The following is a 24,586-nucleotide window of genomic DNA, read 5'->3' as shown; positions in this document are numbered from 1 at the left end:
CAAAGAGAGAAGAAAAAACACCATCCACTGGGTGTTGAGTGATGAAAAAAACAAACATTTTTTTTATCGCTAATCAATACAAAACTTGAAAAATAAATTTTATGCCGAAACTTTATTTTCTATCGATGGGTAACAAATAAAATAAGGAATTTTTCCATTACTTTACACTCTGTGAATGCTGAGGCTTTTTCCCCCTATGGACCCTATTGAGGACCTTTAGATGGTTCTATTAGGAGTGCTCTGCGACATTCCAGTAGAAAATAAGAATCCTTTATTCACCAAAGCATTACCTGCAACGTTTCAACCCCCACAGGGTGCTTGTCAAAGACCCTGCGGTTTTCTCTTTATTTGGATCTGCTGTTTCCCCTGGACTGGGATTATTTGTTGCTAGCACCCTCCCAAAGTTGGGATTTAAACTGGGTCCGTCCTACCCTATTGCTGGCTGTGCTGCTGATATCTTCTGTCTATCTATTAGTAGTGAGACGCTGTGCTATAACTTTTTTATATGGTCTGGGGCACTTAGAAAAAAGCCTAAAAATATTTTGAAGTCCTTTTAGTTTTCTGTTAAGTGTTCACAATTCAACTCAATTTCTCTCTGTTTATGAAATTGGTGGGGCCCCTACTGACATATTTATATGTCAAGTCAGAACATTTAGATGGAATAACCTTTTCAGAAAGTTTAAGGTATTATTTAACACATTCTTTTATATTTTAGCATTTGAACCATTTTGCTAGATTAAATGATTCTAAGGGCATGTTCACACGGCTAAACGCCCCGAAAAATGGCTTAATATACGGAGGCTGAACGCCTCCAAACATCTGCTCATTGATTTCAATGGGAAAAATGGCTTTCCGTTCCCACGAGGTGTTTTTCACGTGGCCATTTTTAAAAACGGAACGTAAAAAAAAGGCCCCATAAAAAAGTGCAGGTCACTTCTTGAACCGCTTTTCATTGTCTCCAAAAAAAAAAAAACGGCTGTAAATCAGAGGCTGTTTTCCTTGGAAACAGCTCCGTATTTTACAGATGTTTTTTGTTAAGCATGTGAACATAACCCTAAAGACAACAGCGAGCGCCGATCAATGGGACGGCTCACTGATCGGCGCTCATCTGCTCCTTTAACAAAGAGCTATTATCAATAATGTATGGGGACGAGAGCTCGTTTCTATGATCATTCGTCCCTATGCATTTCTATCATGTTGGCAGCACGTTTGACAACGATAACATTTTCTGCTGCAGAAATGATACGATCACCCGATGAACGTCAGTTTGCTCGTTCCTCGGCTGATCGTTGCCCTGTTTACACAGGGCAATGTTTGGGAACCAACGTTCTGTGAACGCTCATTATCCCAATAATTGGCCCATGTAACAGAGCCTTAAGTGTCTATGTCCAAGAATAACACTAATTGCCCTTTTGATCAAAATTGGGTCAGAAAGGTTAATCTGAGATTAGATCACATGGCCAAAAATACTCATGTGTAGACAGTTAGACCAAATTGTCTCATTTAATGAACATTTAAGGTATTAGTTACTTGGTAAATTCTTCTAGACGTCTTGATATGTCGACAGCTTCACATGAAACTCTTCTTTCATGTCAGAAATTACATGTTTGATATAATATCTTTAAAGATATGATTGTATGCATTAGAGAAATATGTAATTTCTCAGTTGGAAAGCTTGACATGCATCGAAAGGAATTTGCTCTCTAAACGTCTTACTATTGTACCATATGCAGTCATTACCCCCGATCTCAAGCTACCAGGTAATCAGTTGCTAACCGCACATAAATGGTCTTATGGGTTAAAATAAACCCAGGCCCTCATGCAAAAATATATAACATTATGAGCTGGAAAAGCATGCTGGGAGATATAGTTAAAGAATACCCCAAAAACCATGATCTCTCAGTCTGATTTCTGCATTTTCCATCATTTGCACTAGCAGTTAAGGAATTATTGATGTTATTGATTTAATCTCTTATGGTCAGTGTGTATAATATACATTTTCACTACAATTATACTGTACAGTATAGTATATAATATGTCTGATCCCCTTTGCTTACTTAAAGGGGTATTCTCTTCTTAGACATTGATGGCTTATTGACAGGTTCCCACCTCAAGAACCCGCACCTATCTCCCAAACGAGTGTTCCTTGACCCCGTCCTGCCTGGTAAGGCGCCCGCTGGCTGTCACATAAAGGCAGAGAATCAGTGCAGAAGTAGGAATCTTGAAAACAGCAGAGTCTGCTAAGCTATGCTTTGAGACTAAGCTTGGTAGCTCCTATAGAAGTGAGTCGCTAATTCTCCACCTAGATGCATCAGCCAGGTGTTTCAAAGTTGGCGGACCCCTGTTCGGGGAAATAGGTACAGATCCCAGAGGTGGACCCTGTATATATGCCATAAATGTAAAAGATGGGAGTACCCCAAACCCCAAATAATTTCTTTGTGTAAAGAATCTGCCAGGCACAGCTTCTGTGTCAACGCCCATAGGTAATCAGTCTGCACCTGCTTCTATGTCTGTGAGACTGACTCCATCTTCCACCACTCAGGATGGCAGGCTTAGGAGTGGGAGAGCCTATCACAGCCTGGCCAGACGGAGCTAGCTCCCGCCCTCTGTCTATTTATACCTGCCTTTCCTGTTCCTCCTTGCTTGTGATTCTTCTCGTTTGGTTTCCTGGCCCTGCTGCAGCTTCTGAACTATTTTACCCTGCTTCATACTGACCCTGGCTTACTGACTACTCTCCTGCTCTGCGTTTGGTACCTCGTACACTCCTGGTTTTACTCTGATTGTTCACTACTCTCCTGCTCTGCGTTTGGTACCTCGTATACTCCTGGTTTGACTCGGCTCGTTCACCACTCTTGTTGCTCACGGTGTTGCCTTGGGCAACTGCCCCATTTCCCTTAGCTTCTGTGTACCCTTGTCTGTTTGTCTGTCGTGCACTTACTGAGCATAGGGACCATCGCCCAGTTGTACCCCGTCGGCTAGGGCGGGTCGTTGCAAGTAGGCAGGGACTGAGTGGCGGGTAGATTAGGGATCACTTGTCTGTTTCCCTACCCACATCATTACATAATCACAAGCCCATATACCTAGTCTACCCTGGTCCCTCACACTACTATGGACCCCCTTGAGACCCTGGCTCAGCAAATGCAGGGTCTCTCCCTACAGGTCCAGGCCCTGGCTCAGAGGGTCAACCAGCCTGACGCTACCATGGTAGTGCCCCTCACCTCACCTCTTGAACCCCACCTCAAGTTGCCTGACCGGTTCTCAGGGGACCGGAAGACTTTTCTCTCCTTTCGGGAGAGTTGTAGGCTCTATTTTCGCTTAAAGCCTCACTCCTCAGGTTCTGAGAGCCAGCGGGTGGGTATAATTATGTCCCGGCTCCAGGAAGGGCCCCAAGAATGGGCCTTCTCCTTGGCTCCTGACGCCCCTGGACTTTCCTCCGCTGATCTTTTCTTTTCTGCTCTCGGACTCATTTATGACGAGACTGACAGGACTGCCTTTGCCGAGAGTCAGCTGGTGACCTTACGTCAGGGTAAGAGACCCGATGAGGAGTATTGTTCTGACTTTAGGAAGTGGTGCGTAGCTTCTCGGTGGAATGACCCTGCCTTAAGGTGCCAGTTTAGGTTGGGTCTGTCGAACGCCCTGAAAGACCTGCTAGTTAGCTATCCCTCTTCTGACTCCCTAGACCAGGTTATGGCTTTAGCGGTACGACTTGACCGACGTCTCAGGGAACGACAACTTGAACGTATTTGTGTTTTCCCCTCTGACTCCCCCATGATGCCTCCCGAGGTCCCGTTGCTTCGCTCTTCCACGGAAGACTCGGAGGTACCTATGCAACTCGGGGCCTCCGTGTCCCCCCGACAACGTAGAGAGTTTCGCAGGAAGAATGGTCTCTGCTTCTATTGTGGGGATGACAAGCATCAAGTGAACACCTGTCCTAGGCGTAAGAATAAGCAGCCGGAAAACTTCTGCGACTAAGTGATCATCGGGGAGGTCACTTGGGCACACAGGTATTTCCCGTAAATATGAAACGTAATAAAATCTTGCTTCCCTTTCAGGTCTCTTTTGGTGGTAGGTCTGCTACCGGCAGTGCCTTCGTGGATTCAGGGTCTTCTGCTAATATCATGTCTGTGGAATTTGCTATGTCTCTAGCTATGCCTTTGATTGATTTGCCTAAACCTGTCCCGGTAGTGGGTATCGACTCCACTCCTCTTGCTAATGGTTATTTTACTCAGCATACCCCTGTTTTTGAACTCCTTGTTGGCTCCATGCATTTGGAGCAGTGCTCTGTACTGTTGATGCAGGGATTATCGTCCGATTTGGTTTTAGGCCTTCCCTGTTTGCAGTTGCATAATCCCACGTTTGACTGGAATACTGGGGAGCTTACCAAATGGGGTAATGAATGCTTGACGTCATGTTTTTCTGTTAATTCTATTTCTCCCCCTGAGGAGGTGAACACGCTACCTGAGTTTGTTCAGGACTTCGCTGATGTTTTCTCTAAGGAGGCCTCAGAAGTGTTACCTCCTCATAGAGAATACGATTGCGCTATCGATTTGGTACCAGGAGCTAAGCTCCCTAAGGGTAGGATATTTAATCTCTCTTGTCCCGAACGTGAAGCCATGAGAAAGTATATCCAGGAATGCCTGGCCAAGGGTTACATTCGCCCCTCTACTTCTCCGGTAGGTGCTGGCTTCTTCTTCGTAGGGAAGAAGGATGGTGGTCTTAGGCCATGCATTGACTACCGTAACTTGAATAAGGTCACTGTAAGGAACCAGTATCCCCTTCCTTTGATTCCTGATCTCTTTAATCAGGTTCAGAGGGCCCAATGTTTCTCTAAGTTTCATCTACGGGGGGCGTATAACCTTATCCGCATCAAAGAGGGGGATGAGTGGAAGACTGCGTTTAATACGCCCGAAGGTCATTTCGAATACCTCGTCATGCCCTTTGGGTTGTGTAATGCTCCCGCGGTCTTCCAGAATTTCATAAATGAGATTTTAAGAGATTACCTGGGGGTATTTCTTGTAGTGTACCTTGATGACATACTTGTGTTTTCCAAGGACTGGTCCTCCCACATTGAGCATGTCAGGAATGTGCTCCAGGTCCTTCGGGAAAACAAACTGTTTGCGAAGATGGAAAAATGTGTGTTTGGGGTGCAGGAGATACCATTTTTGGGTCAAATCCTCACTCCTCATGAATTCCGCATGGACCCCTCCAAGGTCTAGGCTGTGGCGGAATGGGTCAAACCTGCCTCCCTGAAGGCGTTACAGTGCTTCTTGGGCTTCGCTAATTTTTACAGGAGATTTATTGCTAACTTCTCGGTCATCGCTAAGCCTCTTACGGACCTCACTCGCAAAGGTGCTGATCTCCTCCACTGGCCTCCTGAGGCTGTCCAGGCTTTTGAGGTCCTTAAGAAGTGCTTTATCTCGGCCCCGGTGCTGCTTCAGCCCAACCAAATGGAGCCATTTATCATGTAGGTTGACGCATCCGAGGTGGGAGTGGGGGCTGTCTTGTCCCAGGGTACCAGGTCCCTCACCCATCTCCGTCCCTGTGCCTACTTCTCCAGGAAGTTTTCGCCCACTGAGAGTAACTATGATATTGGCAACCGCAAACTCTTAGCCATTAAATGGGCATTTGAAGAGTGGCACCATTTCCTGGAGGGGGCTAGGCACCAGGTAACGGTCCTTACCGACCACAAGAATCTGGTTTTCCTAGAATCTGCCCGGAGCTAAACCCGAGACAAGCTCGATGGGCGTTATTTTTTACCAGATTCAACTTTTTGGTTACCTATAGGGCTGGGTTTAAAAATATTAAGGCTGATGCACTGTCGCAAAGCTTCATGGCCAGCCCTCCTTCGGAGGAAGATCCTGCTTGTATTTTGCCTCCAGGTATAATCATTTCCTCTATTGATTCTGATTTAGTCTCTGAAATTGCGGCTGATCAAGGTTCAGCTCCCGGGAACCTTCCTGAGAACAAGCTGTTTGTTCCCCTGCAATTCCGGCTAAGGGTACTTAGGGAAAATCATGACTCCGCACTATCTGGTCATCCAGGCATCCTGGGTACCAAGCACCTCATTGCCAGAAACTATTGGTGGCCTGGGTTGCCTAAAGACGTTAAGGCCTACGTCGCCGCTTGTGCGGTTTGTGCTAGGTCCAAGACTCCCAGGTCCCGACCAGCGGGCTTACTACGTTCTTTGCCCATTCCCCAGAGACCTTGGACCCATATCTCCATGGATTTTATCACCGATTTGCCTCCATCTCAAGGCAAGTCGGTGGTGTGGGTTGTAGTAGACCTCTTCAGTAAGATGTGCCACTTTGTGCCCCTCAAGAAACTACCCAACGCTAAGACGTTAGCTACCTTGTTTGTCAAACACATCCTGCGTCTCCATGGGGTCCCTGTCAATATTGTTTCTGACAGAGGGGTACAATTTGTTTCATTGTTTTGGAGAGCCTTCTGTAAAAAGTTGGAGATTGATCTGTCCTTCTCCTCTGCCTTCCATCCTGAAACTAATGGCCAAACTGAGAGGACTAATCAGTCTCTAGAACAATATTTAAGGTGTTTTATCTCGGACTGTCAATATGATTGGGTTTCATTCATTCCCCTCGCCGAATTTTCCCTTAATAACCGGGTCAGTAACTCGTCAGGGGTCTCCCCCTTTTTCTGTAATTTTGGGTTTAATCCACGGTTCTCCTCCGTTTCACCTGGTAGTTCCAACAATCCCGAGGTAGAGGTCGTTCATCGGGAACTGTGCACAGTCTGGGCCCAGGTTCAGAAGAACCTAGAGGCGTCCCAGAGCATACAAAAAACTCAGGCAGATAGAAGACGTTCTGCTAACCCCTTGTTTATGGTCGGGAATCTGGTGTGGCTATCGTCTAAGAACTTGCGCCTTAAGGTCCCGTCCAAGAAGTTTGCTCCCCGGTTTATAGGGCCGTACAAGGTAATTGAAGTCCTCAATCCTGGTTCTTCCGACTGGAGTTGCCCCCATCTTTTCGAGTACACGACGTGTTTCATGCCTCCCTTCTTAAACGCTACTCCCCGTCCTTGGCTCCCTCGAGGAAACCTCCTGTCCCCGTTCTCACCCCTGAGGGGGTGGAATTCGAGGTGGCCAAGATTGTGGACAGCAAGATTTTCCAAGGCTCCCTCCTGTACCTGGTCCTTTGGAGAGGATACGGCCCTGAGGAGAGGACTTGGGTACCTGCCCGGGATGTTCACGCTGGGGTATTGGTCAGGAGGTTCCACCTTCGTTTCCCCAATAAACCAGTCCACCTAGAAACGGTCCGGTGGCCCCTCATAAAAGGGGGGGGGGTACTGTAAAGGATCTGCCAGGCACAGCTTCTGTGTCAATGCCCATAGGTAATCAGTCTGCACCTGCTTCTATGTCTGTGAGACTGGCTCCATCTTCCACCACTCAGGATGGCAGGCTTAGGAGTGGGAGAGCCTATCACAGCCTGGCCAGACGGAGCTCGGTCCCGCCCTCTGTCTATTTATACCTGCCTTTCCTGTTCCTCCTTGCTTGTGATTCTTCTCGTTTGGTTTCCTGGCCCTGCTGCAGCTTCTGAACTATTTTACCCTGCTTCATACTGACCCTGGCTTACTGACTACTCTCCTGCTCTGCGTTTGGTACCTCGTACACTCCTGGTTTTACTCGGATTGTTCACTACTCTCCTGCTCTGCGTTTGGTACCTCGTATACTCCTGGTTTGACTCGGCTCGTTCACCACTCTTGTTGCTCACGGTGTTGCCTTGGGCAACTGCCCCATTTCCCTTAGCTTCTGTGTACCCTTGTCTGTTTGTCTGTCGTGCACTTACTGAGCGTAGGGGCCGTCGCCCAGTTGTACCCCGTCGCCTAGGGCGGGTCGTTGCAAGTAGGCAGGGACTGAGTGGCGGGTAGATTAGGGCTCACTTGTCTGTTTCCCTACCCCCATTATTACACTTTGTTTTTAAATATTCGCTTTAAAATGACAAACAAAAGCGAAACAATGCACGTTTCTACTGCCTTATGATGAGTAGTACATCACATTCAGCGAATAGTAAACTTGTTTTGATTGTTCATTGCAGCTAACAATAAATCATTTTTAGGTGAATGTTCTTTATCTATTTCTTTCTTAACTGTCTAAATATGATGGAAGCGTTAACATCTCGGAATTTCCCTATGCTTGTGTTAAATCATTTTTAGAGCTCGATGTGTTTGGCGAGTATAACTTATGTGGTCTAATTCATTGATGGCTCTTGGAATGAAATACAGCTTTAAGAGTTAGGGTATGTTCACACGGCCAAATTTCAGACGTATACGAGGCGTATTATGCCTCGTTTTACGTCTGAAAATACGGCTCCAATACGTCGGCAAACATCTGCCCATTCATTTGAATGGGTTTGCCGACGTACTGTGCAGACGACCTGTTATTTACGCGTCGTCGTTTGACAGCTGTCAAACGACGACGCGTAAAAATACAGCCTCGTCAAAAGAAGTGCAGGACACTTCTTTGGACGTTTTTGGAGCTGTTTTCTCATAGACTCCAATGAAAACAGCTCCAAAAACAGACGTAAAAAACGCCGCGAAAACGCCGCGAAAACGCCGCGAAAAATGCGAGTTGGTAAAAAAACGTCTGAAAAGCAGGGTCTGTTTTCCCTTGAAAACAGCTCTGGATTTTCAGACGTTTTTGTTGACTACGTGTGAACATACCCTAATAGGATTTGTGTTTGTTCATATGCCCTACAGTTCTGAGTTTTGCCAGCAATAATATGTAGGTCTAGTCGACATGTAGTCTAATAATGTGGACCACTCTTTATTTATGGTTCCCTTTTACTCCATTTCTATAGCTGCCTGATGTTCTTGAAATAATCCCTGAAATACCACTGCTTGTATTTACCAACTATTTTCAGTAAAATATTTAGTAGGCAATTTACAGTATAATTGGCTGCTTACTATGTACTCAATATATACCCTTCCCCTCCATAGAATATATTATGAATGTGTGACAGTTGAGCATTTGACGTCAAGGATCCCAATGACCATGAGAATTGGGTTTACAAATGCACATCCTAAGGCGCCATGCACACTACCATGCCTGTAATCGCAGTCCGTGATTACAGGCACTGCCGGCCGTGGACAGCCACCCGCATTTGCGGGCCGTGCTCCCATATAAAGTATAGGAGCATGGTCAGTAAAAAGCAAAAAACAGGACATGCCCTATCTTTTGTAGAGCCTTTCTACAGCACGGACACCTTCCCATAAATATATGGGAAGGTGTCTGTCAGCCATAGAAATGAATGGGCCCATGATTACGGTCCGTAATTACGGATGAAATCTACAGTCGTGTGCATGGGGCCTTACTGTTCCTCTCACCTACCCCTGGATTCTAATGAGCAATGGCGGACATAAGGTTCCAGTTCTCATGATTGGTTGGAGTTCCCAGCATTCAGACCCTTACTGATCAGATATTTATGACATATCCTTTGGATATACCTTAGATATTATTTCTCTAAGTACCCCTTTGACCCATTTAAAGAGGAGCTGGCATTGGAATGCCATTGTTTTGTATGTGTAATTGTCTGCATCTTTTCACATAGCACATAAAATGGGTCACAACCACTGACTTAAAACTATCTACAACTTCAAAAACAGCAGTACACAGAGAAAATGGATGTATGATAGATATGAAATATGTTTTAGTATAATATCATACAACATTCTTTCTGTACACTAGAAACTACCACCAAAAACAGGTAACAGTTCCCCTTTAATGTGGGCACCTATTTGAAAAAAATGATGTGTGCCTGTTGCCTGGCTGTATGCAGATCAAGTCACACTGACCTTCAGTCAAGTGTCTGTGTTTAAGCAACTAAAGTCCAGTACATTCTGCTGCCGTATCAACGACTACAGAGTGTCAGATGTAATAAGCAATTTTCTGGTAAATGTTAAATTCTACCCACTCCATTGCTAAATATGTGTTTTGTAACTAAGAGACTACATCAATTTTCAGAAAGTACTTGGTGAACCCAAAGTACTTGGGTTGGTGGTGTCTGTAAAGCATACCTCTACTTTCAGTGAAAAACGCTTATAGTGCAGGAGTGATATTTAAACCATTTATCTCATGACTGTTCATTATATGGACGATGTGTAATCAACACGTCACTTTCTTAATCCATTCAGTCCTGCAAGAAACTTCAAGGATATTAATCAGATGTTTTTACCAGATGCTACTTGTGTCATAATTGCTGTTCAGCGGCTGTGTATGTGCTTTGTGGGCGTGCATATATTAACTTATGATGTCAGTCGTGGTCTACTTTGATGTACATTTGAGCTTTTAATTCTCAGAGCACAGGAAAATAAGATTTTTCTTAATGTACTCAGTAGTTAAAGATAGAGTCCAACTGATGAAACCAAGGAACACTCAATTAGGCAGTGCCCTTAATACCTACTTAACCTCCTCTTCTTATTTCTGTTAGCTGCAACATTTTATTTTTAATTTAGTAGGGCATGCTAGTAATAGTGCCCTGCTTTTTCCAGGCAGGGCTTCACACCTCTATTAATAAAATAGTAAATTTTCTTCCTGCTCAAATCTTTTAGTCCAAGAGGAAGCACAGTGACAGTCTATAAATAAAGAGATCTTAAAAAAATGCTTCTATTATAGTTTCCACAGGGTAAAAAGCAGGCAGGCAAGCTGATCCTCCCACAGGTTGAGAAAAGAAGTTGCAGCTGTAAAGTGCAGGTGTGAAATGGCGTGAATTAATGGCATGTGGACACAGAGTTCCATTGCCGCAAAACGTAAATCTCTACTAAAAAGTGCAGTTTCAAGCACGATCAAGTATGGCGGTTGCTTTAATCATGGCCAGCCTTAGCTATGTTTGACCAGTGCGGTCGCACAGGGCGCCAGCCGCCACACGGCAAGAGGGGCGCCAGCGGGTGTGTGTATCCCCGTGCCGTTTGAACTACCAGCGGGGATACACACACTAACCGCAGTCGCACCCGGGGCGCTTCTTCACTTAGTTGCTACCGCTGTAGCAGCCGTAGCGGCTGCTAGCGGTGACACCGGGCATGAGGGCGGTGGCGCCGCTAGCAGCTGCTGTGGCTGCTATAGCGGTAGCGACGGCACTATAGCAGAGCAGGGAGATATCTCCCTGCTCTGCTGTCTACTAGCGCCACTGTAGCTCTCTTCAGCTACAGCGGCGCTAGTAGACAGCAGAGCAGGGAGATACCTCCCTTGCTCTGCTATAGTGCCCCCCTGTATAGATCAAACCCCCCTCTTCCAGGATAGCACCACCGTAGCTCCTTGAAGGAGCGGAATCCCCGTGTGGCCGGGGATTCCGGTCCTGGAGCGCTGCTTAATGCCTCTGTGCATATATGGACAGTGACATCAGGGAAAACTCCTGAAGCAAAATCCCCGGTCACAGCATTGCAGACTCTATGATCGGGGATTCCACTCCAGCAGAAGCCAATGACGTCATGGACACAGACGTCAGGAGCTTCTCCTGGAGTGGAATCGACGGTCATAGCGTCTGCAACGCTGTGACCGGGGATTCCGCTTCAGGAGTTTTCCCTGATGTCACTGTCCATATATGGACAGAGGCATCAAGCAGCGCTCCAGGACCGGAATCCCCGGCCACACGGGGATTCCGCTCCTTCAGGGAGCTACAGTGGCGCTATCTACAGGGGGGCACTATAGCAGAGCAGGGAGGTATCACCGGTCACAGCATTGCAGACTCTATGACCGGGGATTCCACTCCAGGAGAAGCCAATGACGTCATGGACATAGACGACAGGAGCTTCTCCTGGAGTGGAATCGACGGTCATAGCGTCTGCAACGCTGTGGACGGGGATTCCGCCTCAGGAGTTTTCCCTGATGTCACTGTCCAGAGGCATCAAGCAGCACTCCAGGACCGGAATCCCCGGCCACACGGGGATTCCGCTCTTTCAGGGAGCTACGGTGGCGCTATCTTTACTGGAAGGAGGGGGGGTTGCTATCTACAGGGGGGCTGTGGGCTGTGTGGCACTTACCTACAAAGGACAACTGTGCAGGAGCACACAAAATACCCAGCTTTCCCAGGTATCAAAAAAAAGTGTGGAAATAAACTAAGATATAACTTTTATTTAATCTAGCTAAAAGGATTAATCCTTTACTCAGACTAAATAAAAGTTATATCTTAGTTTATTTCCACACATTTATTTGATAGCTGGGAAAGCTGGATATTCTGTGTGCTCCTGCACAGTTGTCCTTTTTTGAATGTCTATTGCCCGCCAGCTATCGGTCATTTCGTAATCCTTGCACTACCTACCAGGGGGCTGTGGGCAGTGTGGCACTACCTACCAGGGGGCTGTGGGCTGTGTTGCACTACCAACCAGGGGGCTGCGGGCTGTGTGGCACTACCAACCAGTGGGCTGCGTGGCACTACCTACTAGGGGGCTGTGTGGCACTACCTACCAGGGGGCTGTGTGGCACTACCTACCAGGGGGCTGTGGGCTGTGTTGCACTACCAACCAGGGGGCTGCGGGCTGTGTGGCACTACCAACCAGTGGGCTGCGTGGCACTACCTACTAGGGGGCTGTGTGGCACTACCTACCAGGGGGCTGTGTGGCACTACCTACCAGGGGGCTGTGGGCTGTGTGGCTCTACCAACCAGGGAGCTGTGGGCTGTGTGGCACTACCAACCAGGGGGCTGTGGGCACTACCAACAAGGGGGCTGTGGGGCACTCCCTACCAGGGGGCTGTAGGCTTTGTGGCACTCCCTACCAGGGGTCTTTGCGGCACTCCCTACCAGGGGTCTTTGCGGCACTCCCTACCAGGGGGCTGTGCGGCACTCCCTACCAGGGGGCTTTGCGGCACTCCCTACCAGGGGGCTTTGCGGCACTCCCTACCAGGGGGCTTTGCGGCACTCCCTACCAGGGGGCTGTGCGACACTCCCTACCAGGGGGCTGTGCGGCACTCCCTACAGGGGGCTGTGCGGCACTCGCTACAGGGGGCTGTGCGGCGCTACCCACAAGGGGCTATGTGGTGCTACCCACAAGGGGGATGTGTGGTGCTACCCATAAGGGGGCTGTGTGGCGCTACCCACAAGGGGGCTGTGTGGCGCTACCTACAAGGGGGCTGTGTGGCGCTACCCACAAGGGGGCTGTGTGGCGCTACCCACAAGGGGGCTGTGTGGCGCTACCTACAAGGGGGCTGTGTGGCGCTACCTACAAGGGGGCTGTGTGGCGCTACCTACAAGGGGCTGTGTGGCGCTACCTACAAGGGGCTGTGTGGCGCTACCTACAGGGGGAATCTGTGAGTGGGGGTCTGATGGTCATTTTACTGAGTAGGGGGCTGATTGTCATTTTGCTGTGAGTGGGGGGTTGATGGTCATTTTCTGTGAGTGGGGGGCTGATGGTCTTCAAGTGGTTTCCACCTCTGACCTCCAATTGAAATTAATAGGAGGCAGAAGATAAGAGCGGCGCTCGTTTGGAGCTTTTTTTCCTGCGTCTTTTGCATTCGCTTCAACAGCTTAAGAAAAAACACAAAAAAAAGGTCACACAATGCTGTCAGTTGCTGAAGGAATTTTGAGGCAGATTTTTTTTGCCTTACAAAAAAACGTGTGTGAACATGCCTTACGAGTGGAGTGCTTGTTCTTAGCCGTTTTCTGTCTTTCTCAAAACAATTTTTGGTAGGGGGGCCCTGAGGAAATTTTGTTTTTCCAGTGCTGCCTCGAGTCCGAAAAGGTTGGGAAACTCTGTACTAGGGTCCCGTCATGGAGCAGCTCAGTTCGTCATGGGAACGGGGCCTAGGTGAGTATAATTTTTGTTTTTGTTTGGGGGCACTGTCTACAAGGGGGAGGTGTGGGGACTGTATGGCACGATCTACAAGGGGGAGGTGGGGGACTGTATGGCACTGTCTACAAGGGGGAGGTGGGGGACTGTATGGCACGATCTACAAGGGGGAGGTGGGGGACTGTATGGCACTGTCTACAAGGGGGAGGTGTGGGGGGCTGTATGGCACGCTCTACAAAAAGGAGGTGGGGGATTATGGCACTGTCTACAGGGAGGCTCTATAGCAAAATCTACAGGGGGGCATTATACTGTGTGGGGGCCAATAAGCGGACATTATACTGTGTAGGGGTACTACAGGGGGCATAATACTGTGGGCACAATTAGAGGACAAAATACTGTGTCCTTGAAGGGGTTGTAATATATTATATTATTAAATATTATTATTATACTGTATGGGGGCACTAAAGGGGCATTATAATTTTTTTATGGGGCATTTTTTTTTAATGATGGGGTGGGGCGCCAAAAGATCATTTTGCACAGGGCGCCATCTATCCTAGGGCTGGCCCTGGCTTTAATAAACACATTTACAGAATTTATAACCATATGGTTGAGTCTCTTACTATAAAGATAAATTATTCATGGCAGTTATTAAAATTAGGCTTAATGTACAGCAAGGCTTTTCACGTTCCATAGCTATCTACAAGTCCTATTAGTGACTCCGCACATATGCAGGGGTGTGCCGAAGGCCTTTCCTAGGCCCATGGTGCTTATTCCAGGGTCTCTTCTGCAGATCATTTCCACCTTCACTCAGGTACTAGCAAGGAGTCCCCTCAATCCACTCGCCCCTCGGAATTGAGTGACTCTCAGGGGTTGACGCACAGGCCAGGTGGCAGCTAACCTTGATGGAGGGAAGTCCCCGAACTTCTGGCCTTTCGTTTCTCTGGCATCTCTGGTGCGTCTCTCTCCATGGATTCGGCTCTTCATATGGCACCTGTACAGGGAGACTTCTCACTTCCAGGCAGGCTGCCACTGCTCCACTCACCTGCCCCATGCAGCAGGCCTATGTTGCCCAAACCCCACATGGGAACACGCCAGACTCCTACTTCATGTAGCTTCAGCTAAATAACACCAACAACAACCTCCTATACTCTGTCGCAAGCCCTTATATATAATCACAGAAGCACTACACCTAGTGTCAAGAGTGAGTAGTATAGCAGGCATTTAATGACATGTAACAGGGTGGGGCACTGCATGACATGGCCTTTTCCACACAATACAGTGTAAAAAAAAGCATTAAATTTAACATTAAAAGGCATGTGTATAATAAAATACAAGTAAACAGCACATAAAAGTAAGCATAACATGGCACAGCAGAATAAGACATTGAGCGCCCATTCACTTTCCAAAGGTGGACTCCGGCCACACCTTACACAGCTACCAGCAGTATTGAGCATATTGAAAAATATAGGAGCAGATTTAGGCCCAGTTCACACAGAGTTTTTTTTGGCGTTAATGTTGAAATGTTATCTGAAATTGCCCCTAATCAATCTCAATGGGAGGCAGAGTTTTTCTTTTTAATAAAATGGTTACCGAGGGTTGTGTGGGGGAGTTTTTATTTCAATAAAAATATATATTTTCTTATGTCTCTGCGTTTTTTTAATACTTTATTTGCTCCTTAATAATGGCAGTTGTCTGTATGACGACGTCCATTACTAAGGCGGAGCTTAGTGTTGGCCAGTAAAAAGGCTAGCACTGACCCTCCCGTTATTACCCCAATACCCACCGCGGCTAACGGGAAGAGTCGGTGTACGATCCAGTACCCGACCATCTGTCGGGCACTGGGGCAGCTGGTTATGAAAATGGGGGGACCACACATTATATTCGTTAATTATTTATTCATTTTTAAAAATAAAAAAACTGCGTGGGGTCCCCCCCATTTTTATAACCAGCTAGATACAACAACACCGAAAAAGGCCATACTTACAAATGGACACAGCCAGGTCAGAAACGCTGATGAAGGCGAGTGAGCAGGTGCTTTAAATAATAATAGCCACTCCCACTAGTCTTGAGGGGAGTGGTATGTGGTGCATGGGATGTGTAGTAAGAAATAATAAATGAATAGTGTATGTGCAAGTGTAATAATGTAAGTGAAATATAGGGGGCAGTAATGAGTAAAGTGCCTAAAAAATAAATGAATAATGGGATGCAAGTGTGTGAAACATGGAGGGATAGTGTGTAAGTCATGAGGCGCAACGTGTCTAGCCAGGTAGAAGCCTATTTGTGACGCCTTGATAATTCATAGAGCGGGCTACCCTGCTTGCTAGGCCAAACAACAACACACCATGCTCTCCCAGCATCAAAGACCTGGCTGTGTCCAAAAGAAGCGAATATAAGTAATAATGAAAAATACCTGGGGTATTAGTGATCATTTTGGCCAAAAGGACGCAAGCTCGCAATCCACGACAAGGATCCCCAGACTTGCGAGTCCCTAACTGGAGCGAAAAGCTCCTGATGTACAGACAAAACAGATAAAAACAAGGACATTTATGCAAAAACACCGAAAAAGGCCATACTTACAAATGGACACAGCCAGGTCAGAAACGCTGATGAAGGCGAGTGAGCAGGTGCTTTAAATAATAATAGCCACTCCCACTAGTCTTGAGGGGAGTGGTATGTGGTGCATGGGATGTGTAGTAAGAAATAATAAATGAATAGTGTATGTGCAAGTGCAATAATGTAAGTGAAATATAGGGGGCAGTAATGAGTAAAGTGCCTAAAAAATAAATGAATAATGGGATGCAAGTGTGTGAAACATGGAGGGATAGTGTGTAAGTCATGCTAGATACAACATAGCAGCAGCAGCAGCCTAGCATTCCCAGGGTAGGAAGGCCCACGGTCTTTGGCCCTTCCCAGCCTAATAATACCAACCTGCAGCTGCCCCAGTGCCCGACCATCACTACAGATGGTAGGGTACTGGATTGTACCCGGCTCTTCCCGATACCCCTGGTGGCGGTGAGTATCGAGGTAATAATGGGGGGGTTACTGCTAGTCTTTTTACTGGCTAACAGTAAGCCCCGCCTTAGTAATGGACGTGGACGTCGTCATAAGGGAATGTGCACACGATAACGACAATTACAGCTGAAATTACGGAGCTGTTTTCAGGAGAAAACAGCTCCTGCATTTCAGACGTAATTGCTCGTACTCGCGTTTTGCGAGGCATCAATTAAGGCCGTCATTTAGAGCTGTTCTTCATTGAAGTCAATGAAAAATGGCTCAAATTACGTCCCAAGAAGTGTCCTGCACTTCTTTGACGACGCTGTTATTTTACGCGCCGTCTTTTGACAGCGACGCGTAAAATTACAGGTCGACGGCACAGTACGTCGGCAAACCCATTGAAATGAATGGGCAGATATTTACCGACGTATTTGAGCCGTGTTTTCAGGCGTAATTCGAGGCGTAAAATGCCTCGTTTACGCCTGAAAATAGGTCGGGTGAACCCAGCCTTAAGAGAACTGCCATTACTAAGGTGCTAATAAAATATTAAAAAATGCAAAGAGACATAAGAAAATATTTTTTTATTGAAATAAAAGCTCCCACACACAATCCTCGTTAACCATTTAATTAAAAAACTTAGATTATCGAAGTAGTCCAACGAATCTACGACCTAGTCTAAATGGTCCAGCGGACCCTCTTTCACCATTTTATTTTTAAAAAAAAGACGTAGATCATTGCAGTAGTTCACCGAATCTACGGCATAGTCCAAACGGTCCAGTGGAACATGCAAAACAAAAAAAATAACGTTAGTAATATGAAAAATATAAATACTTATACTCACCTACAGCGACTCCTGTCTTCTCCCCTGCGTCGCAATAGAAATTAGACGTAAATGAACTGTAGTGTCTATTGTTGCGCACAGGACCTAGAGTTGCGTCACATATATTAATAGTTATTAATAATTCATGCGAATTAAGTACCCTGCGCCAGAAAAATTTAATGCAGGGACTCCTAAAGTGACAGAGTTTCTGCATTAGCCATGTGACAGGGATTACTAGTCAGTGACCTACTTTCAAAGTGACCGCTGGTAACCTGGTCACATTGAACTCCCTATTCATAAGAAATTGATGGCCTATCCTCAGGATAGGCCATCAATACCTAATCGGTGGGGTCCAACTCCCGGCACCCCCGCCGATAAGCTGCTTTGAAGGATCAGCGGCGCCGGTCAGCTGCTCCTTTATTCCTTGCTCCTACTGTGAATCACTGTTATGCTTGTAACAGGGGTTCACAGTATTACAGCATTCTCCCATTCACGTAAATGGGAGAAGGCTGTAATACTGTCAACCCCTGTTACAAGCATAACGGTGATTCACAGTAGAAGCGGGGAATGTAGGGGAAGCAGCGCTGTATGAGCGTTTCTGTTCCTTCAAAGCAGCTGATCGTTGGGGGTGCCGGGAGTCGGACCCCACCAATCAGGTATTGGTGGCCTATCCTGAACATAGGCCATCAATTTCTTATGAATGGGGAGTTCAATGTGACCGGGTCACCAGCGGTCACATTGAAAGTAGGTCACTGCAATCTCATCCACTCCGGTGCTACTATATTACTGTGAAGGATTTGCCTGACACAGCTTCTGTGTCAACGCCCGTGGTTAATCAGCCTGCATCTGTTCCTAGGTCTGCTAGAGTGACTCGATCTGCTACCACTCAGGCTGGTAGGCTGAGGAGTGGGAGAGCCTATCGCAGCCTGGCCAGACGGTTCTAGCTCCCTCCCTTGGTCCACTTATACCTTCATTTGCTGCTTGTCCTTTGCCTGTGATTCTCCTGTTTCCTGGCTCGTCTGTTCCTGCTGTTACTATTGGCCTTTTCTTCATATTGACCCTGGCTTCACTGACTATTCTCCTGCTCTGCATTTGTTACCATGTACACTCCTGGTTTGACTCGGCTCGTCCACTACTCTGTTGCTCACGGTGTTGCCGTGGGCAACTGCCCCACATTCCTTTGCTTTGTGTTCCCTTGTCTTGTTTGTCTGTCGTGCACATATTGAGAGTAGGGACCGTCGCCCAGTTGTACGCCGTCGCCTAGGACGGGCTGTGCAAGTAGGCAGGGACTGAGAAGCGGGTAGATTAGGGCTCACCTGTCTGTCTCCCTATCCTGACATTACAATTACGCTGAAAATTGTCCGCAATGAAATCCGTTGCGTAAAATACGCAGTGTTTACGCTACGTGTGAACATGTCCTAATAGTAACATTTAAGCTAAGTTCGCATGGGGCTGATACGCTGCGTAAAGGCACACAGCGTAGCCGCCCTGGTGGCCACAGGGAATTCCGGGCGAAAAAGCTTTTCGCCTGGAATGTCCGCTGCTGAAAACAGTAGAATTGTCGTTTCATCCCATGTGACCGCCGCTACAGCCTGTGACTGGCTGCAGCGGTCACATGGGATGACGTCCTGTTTTTTTTCTAAGTTGCGATTTTTGCGGCGTAATTGCTGCGATTTTGCAGCAAAAGTCGCAACACATGAATGTTTGTTGCGGGTCTTAGATCACCATTGAATTCAATGGGGGAAAATACGTAACAAAATAGTGGTGATTCCGCAAACACAATTGACATGCTGCGGGTTAAAAAACCACACCGCAGGTCAATTTGTGTGCGGAAACTCCGCATATAACGTACGCAGCGTATGGATGAGCACTCTCCTGCTGCGGATTTTCCGCAACTAAATACGTTGCGGAAAATCTGCAGTATTTATGCCACGTGTGGACTAGCCCTTATTCAGCACTTTCAGACACATTACTTACTATGTCAGAAGAGCTGCTGGCTCCAAATCCAGTACTTATGCCAGCTCCGAGCGATGATTAAGACCTCCGACTCCAGCACACAGGTCCAGGCTCCAGAAAATGGCGGTGGGCTCAGAGAACGCCCGCCGCCGCATTATGAATTGGGACTTGACTCCTCCTCCTCTCCTCGTGCTATTATGTGGAGTAGGAGGTCAGTAGAAAAAGAGGGGCGGGCGGACGAGCGGGCGGGAGGCTCTGCAGATAGAAGTTTACGAGTGGGGGCAGGTGGGCATCGGCCGGGCCCCCATGACGCACGCCACCCACCGCTCGGAAATTTCTGCTATTTGCAGCCCAGAGGCAGAGAGGCTAGCGGGCCCCCTCCTTGATTTGGTCCAGGCCCCCAACAGCAGTACCCCTAGTACTGCCCTGATCACCATTGACGGATCCGGTGCAAATGGTTTCCGTCTGTCTCTGTTGTGCAAGGGTCCTGTCGTTTTAACAGAAGAAATAGCCTAGTCGACTACGGTATTGCTTCCATCAAAACTACGGAACCCTTGCACAACGAAAACAAACGGAAACCATGTGCACCGGATCCGTCACTATTGAAATCAATGGTGATGCAAACGAAAACCTATGGTTTCTGTTTGTTTCAGTCAGGGTTCCGTTCTGACAGAAAGCTCAGATGAAATGCCAGAACAGAGCTCTGACGCAGATGTGAACGAAGCCTAACATACCCATAATAAGTTTATTCAGGAGTATCAACACAGGGAGCGCCCACCCCAATGTGTGTTTCGCCGCTAAATACCTTCGTCTGGGGGTCCATGCGAGAAAAAATGGAAACTTTATTAATAGTTGGAGCATTGAAGCTGCCTGGATACGGGCCGGTAGAGGCCTTATCTGCCCTGATAACAACCTTATGATTGTCTGAGGGCATTTTTTCAATTGATGCCGTAAAAAGATTGACATTAAGATTATGCTGATGTAGCATCTCCTGTAATTGAAGTATTATTCCCTGCTTGGTAGCTGGGAAATTTCCATGTCAGGCATTAGCCTATACCTGATCATCACCCATGAAGTAGATCTGCATGTTCCTGATTCTCTACTGGCAAAAGAGATCCAATAAAATGGGATATCTGCCCTTGTATCTTAAAGAGGCTCTGTCACCAGATTTTGCAGCCCCTATCTGCTATTGCAGCAGATAGGCGCTGCAATGTAGATTACAGTAACGTTTTTATTTTTAAAAAACTAGCATTTTTGGCCAAGTTATGACCATTTTTGTAGTTATGCAAATGAGGCTTGCAAAAGTCCAAGTGGGTGTGTTTAAAAGTAAAAGTCCAAGTGGGTGTGTATTATGTGCGTACATCGGGGTGTGTTTACTACTTTTACTAGCTGGCCGTTCTGATGAGAAGTATCATCGACTTCTCTTCAGAACGCCCAGCTTCTGGCAGTGCAGACACAGCGTGTTCTCGAGAGATCACGCTGTGTCGTCACTCACAGGTCCTGCATCGTGTCAGACGAGCGGGGACACATCGGCACCAGAGGCTACAGATGATTCTGCAGCAGCATCGGCGTTTGCAGGTAAGTAGCTACATCGACTTACCTGCTAACGCCGATGCTGCTGCAGAATCAACTGAAGCCTCTGGTGCCGATGTGTCCGACACGATGCAGGACCTGTGAGTGACGTCACAGATCTGCACTGCCAGAAGCTGGGCGTTCTGAAGAGAAGTGGATGATACTTCTCATCAGAACGGCCAGCTAGTAAAAGTATTAAAAACGCCCCGATGTACGCACATAATACACGCCCACTTGGACTTTTACTTTTAAACACACCCACTTGGACTTTTGCAAGCCTCATTTGCATAAATACAAAAATGGTCTTAACTTGGCCAAAAATGCTCGTTTTTTAAAAATAAAAACGTTACTGTAATCTACATTGCAGCGCCTATCTGCTGCAATAGCAGATAGGGGCTGCAAAATCTGGTGACAGAGCCTCTTTAAATGTGGGCATGAAACCACTCTCTCTAACTTCAGTTGCTCCAAATGAAGTCATGTGAAAGCAGTTATTATAACTTTGGAATTTGCTATGAAAATCTCTTGATTCCAGGCTATTGCCTGTAAACAATGACTTGCGTGGCTCCGGAGGAGCTGGCAAGTCTGGAATCTGTACCTTACCTCCAGAACAGCACATACCAGGTGCCTCTTATGGAAACTATAAAGCACCACATAAAGTGCATGGAATTTCCATTTTGCCAATCACAACCAATATATGTTGGTCACAGGCTATGGTTGGATCATAATTGTAAGCAGCATCATGCATGAAAGCCCACTCATTAGCACGCTAAACAACATGATGTGCTCTATCAGCTTGCTTTCTGGCCTGGGTTTGGGCGGGAGTCTCTGCGCTTCTGAGAGCCACCTGTCTGATCTGTTGCTGAGAAAGCCGGGCTTGAGTTTGCTGAGGAGTTTCAGCAGCTTGAGCAGCAGTATGATGCATTTGATCAGCTTGTAGTCAGGCAACAGTTTGCCTGAAGTCTCTGCTTCTCATGATGCAGCTTTCCTCCTGGCCGCTTCCTGCCAATTGAGGGAAATCTCTTTGGTGGCATTTTACAAATTGAAGTTAACGGTTAGTTGAGTTCAAATTTGTTAAATTTAGCTCCTGAAGGTGTAGTGGCTGGCTTACAAGCCAAGTGCAATACACTTTAGAAACGTCAAATCAAAATTTCCTGGCCAGAGTTGCTTTAAAGGGGTTGGCCACTACCAGACAACTGATGACCTATCTACCTGGTAGGTCATCAGTATATCATCGGTGCGGGTCCTACACCCGGGCCAAGCACCTATCAGTCACTAAGGTGGCCTGCGGGCACCAGATGTTATTGCTTATTATGCGATGTACGGAGCCGGAGGCAGTTGGCACCATACATAGCATAGCGGCTGTGCTGCAGAACTGCAGCTCTGCTCCTATTCACTACTACGCGGCCAGAGCCAACTGTTTCTGGCATGTATGTCTGGTGCCGGGGAGGCTTAATGGTGCGGGGTCTGGGTGTCGGACCCCCACATATCATATACTGATGACCTATCCGGTTCATAGGTCATCAGTTGTCTGACAGTGGACAACCCCTTAATGTCTCCACGGGACTTGGTTTTATTTTTCAAGATTTCTTAGCGGCTCCAAAGGATCCAACTGAAGTCAGGAATATTAACTGGCAGCTGCTACCCCCCTTCAAGATTTATGACTGAAAACGTTAATATGTGCCCAAAAAGCATAAGATGAAATGGGGGATAATTTATCTAAACTGGTGTAAAAGAAAAATAAAGCAGTTGCCTAGAGTCCAGCTCTCATCTTTCAAGGCCCCTTTGAAAATGAAAGTAGTAATATGATTGGATGCTATGGGCAACCACTATACTGTAGTAAAGTGCACTACCTGCTATTGCCAAATAAAAACATCTATACTATAAAAGTGAATGTCTGTGATCGCTTTTATAGTATTGGATCGTGATCCTGCAATAATGACTTATAACAGAACAACAGCAAGGTCGGGAACTTTACGAAAACCTTCTCAGACACCCGATGTACCTATGTGCCAAATTTGAGGTCAAATGGTCCAGGCGTTTGGATGCCAATAAAGAACCAGCAAGCAGACATTCACTTTTATAGTATAGATGTATTTCATGTGCTTTATATTAGAGAACCGTCTCTTATGGTTTTAAATTAATATATATTTTCTATGCATTGTTCCTTAGAGAAATTCCATCAGAGAATGTGTTTGGAAAATTGCAGCAATTGTGTGTAGTTTCCACAGTAGCTTCACCTGAATGAACTCAATTTCTCAAGGAGCTTTTATTAATACATTTCACTGTGACCTTACGTATTTAATGGAAGGTGATGACATTGCTGAAAGCACCGTGCCATTGTATACATTACACATAGCTATGTATTATTTTCCACTTGTGTTGATCTGAAAATTTAAAATATTAACCAGAAACTTTCAGAGCCCCCAACTCATAATTTCTAAAGAGTTTTCTCAACTTTTATAGCTTTAGTTTGTCTTTTATGAGACATCCAAAATGTTTAAAAAAAATTGAATGACATGTTACATGATTAGAAGCAATGTGAGTTTTTTTTTAAATGTCACCTGCCCAACCACGTAAGAAGTTTAGCACCGCCTTATGAACACTTAGGGCCTGTTCAGCGTCAGCCTTTCGTTCATGTGTTCGATTAGGCCTTTCCGTCAGAGGAACCGATGAATGGAAAGCCAAACATAAACCTCAGCTTCCGGTTGTATTACCATTGATTTCAACGGTGATACTTCCATTGCAATTGGTTTCTGTTTGTTTCAGTTCTGTAAGGTTTTCGTTTTTTTAGCGGAAACAATAGCGTAGTCTAGTACTGCAGAAATTGTATACTGTGATAGACAGATCCTTATTTCTAATGTTTAACCCCTTTTTGCACTGTGCCACATATTTAGGGTAAGTTCACACATAGCGTAAATACTGCAGAAATTCCACAGCATAAGGGTATGTTCACACAGAGTGTTTTCAACCGTTTTTCGGGCCGTAAACGTCTCGAGAAACGGCTGAAAAATCGGAAGCAAAACACCTCCAAACATCTGCCCATTGATTTCAATGGGAAAAACTGTGTTCTGTACCGACGAGGCGTTTTTGACTCGGCCGTTTTTCAAAACGGCCGCGAAAAAGAAGTGCATGTCACTTCTTCAGCCGTTTTCGGAGCCGTTTTTCATAGACTCTATAGAAAAACACCTCCAAAAACGGCCGTTAAAAATGCTGTGAAAAACGTGACTTTATTTAAAAAAACGTCTGAAAATCAAGAGCTGTTTTCCCTTGAAAACAGCTCCGTATTTTGAGACGTTTTTTATTTTGTGTGTGCACATACCCTAATACAGTAGCAGCAGAGTGGATGAGATTTCAACAAATCTCATCCACAAGCTGTGTAAATGCTGAGCAGAAAAAACGCTCAGAAATTGACATGTGTGCGTTTTTTTAATCTGCAGTATGTCAATTGTATTTGTGTAATCGCTGCTTATTTGTTGCGGCTATTCCCCTAATAGGGGTCCTGTCAGTTTTACA

General features: G+C 46.3%; 1 protein-coding gene across 2 annotated transcripts in view; it reads left to right on the top strand.

Annotated features, from left to right (window-relative positions):
- The window catches only part of ARHGAP24 (Rho GTPase activating protein 24), a 923,793-nt gene that overhangs the window by 43,176 nt on the left and 856,031 nt on the right, over positions 1 to 24,586 (top strand). The gene's annotated exons all lie outside the window — the stretch shown is intronic.

Source organism: Rhinoderma darwinii, chromosome 1 (assembly GCF_050947455.1).
Source record: "Rhinoderma darwinii isolate aRhiDar2 chromosome 1, aRhiDar2.hap1, whole genome shotgun sequence".
Lineage (NCBI taxonomy): Eukaryota > Metazoa > Chordata > Amphibia > Anura > Rhinodermatidae > Rhinoderma > Rhinoderma darwinii.
This window is presented reverse-complemented; position numbering and strand designations above follow the sequence as displayed.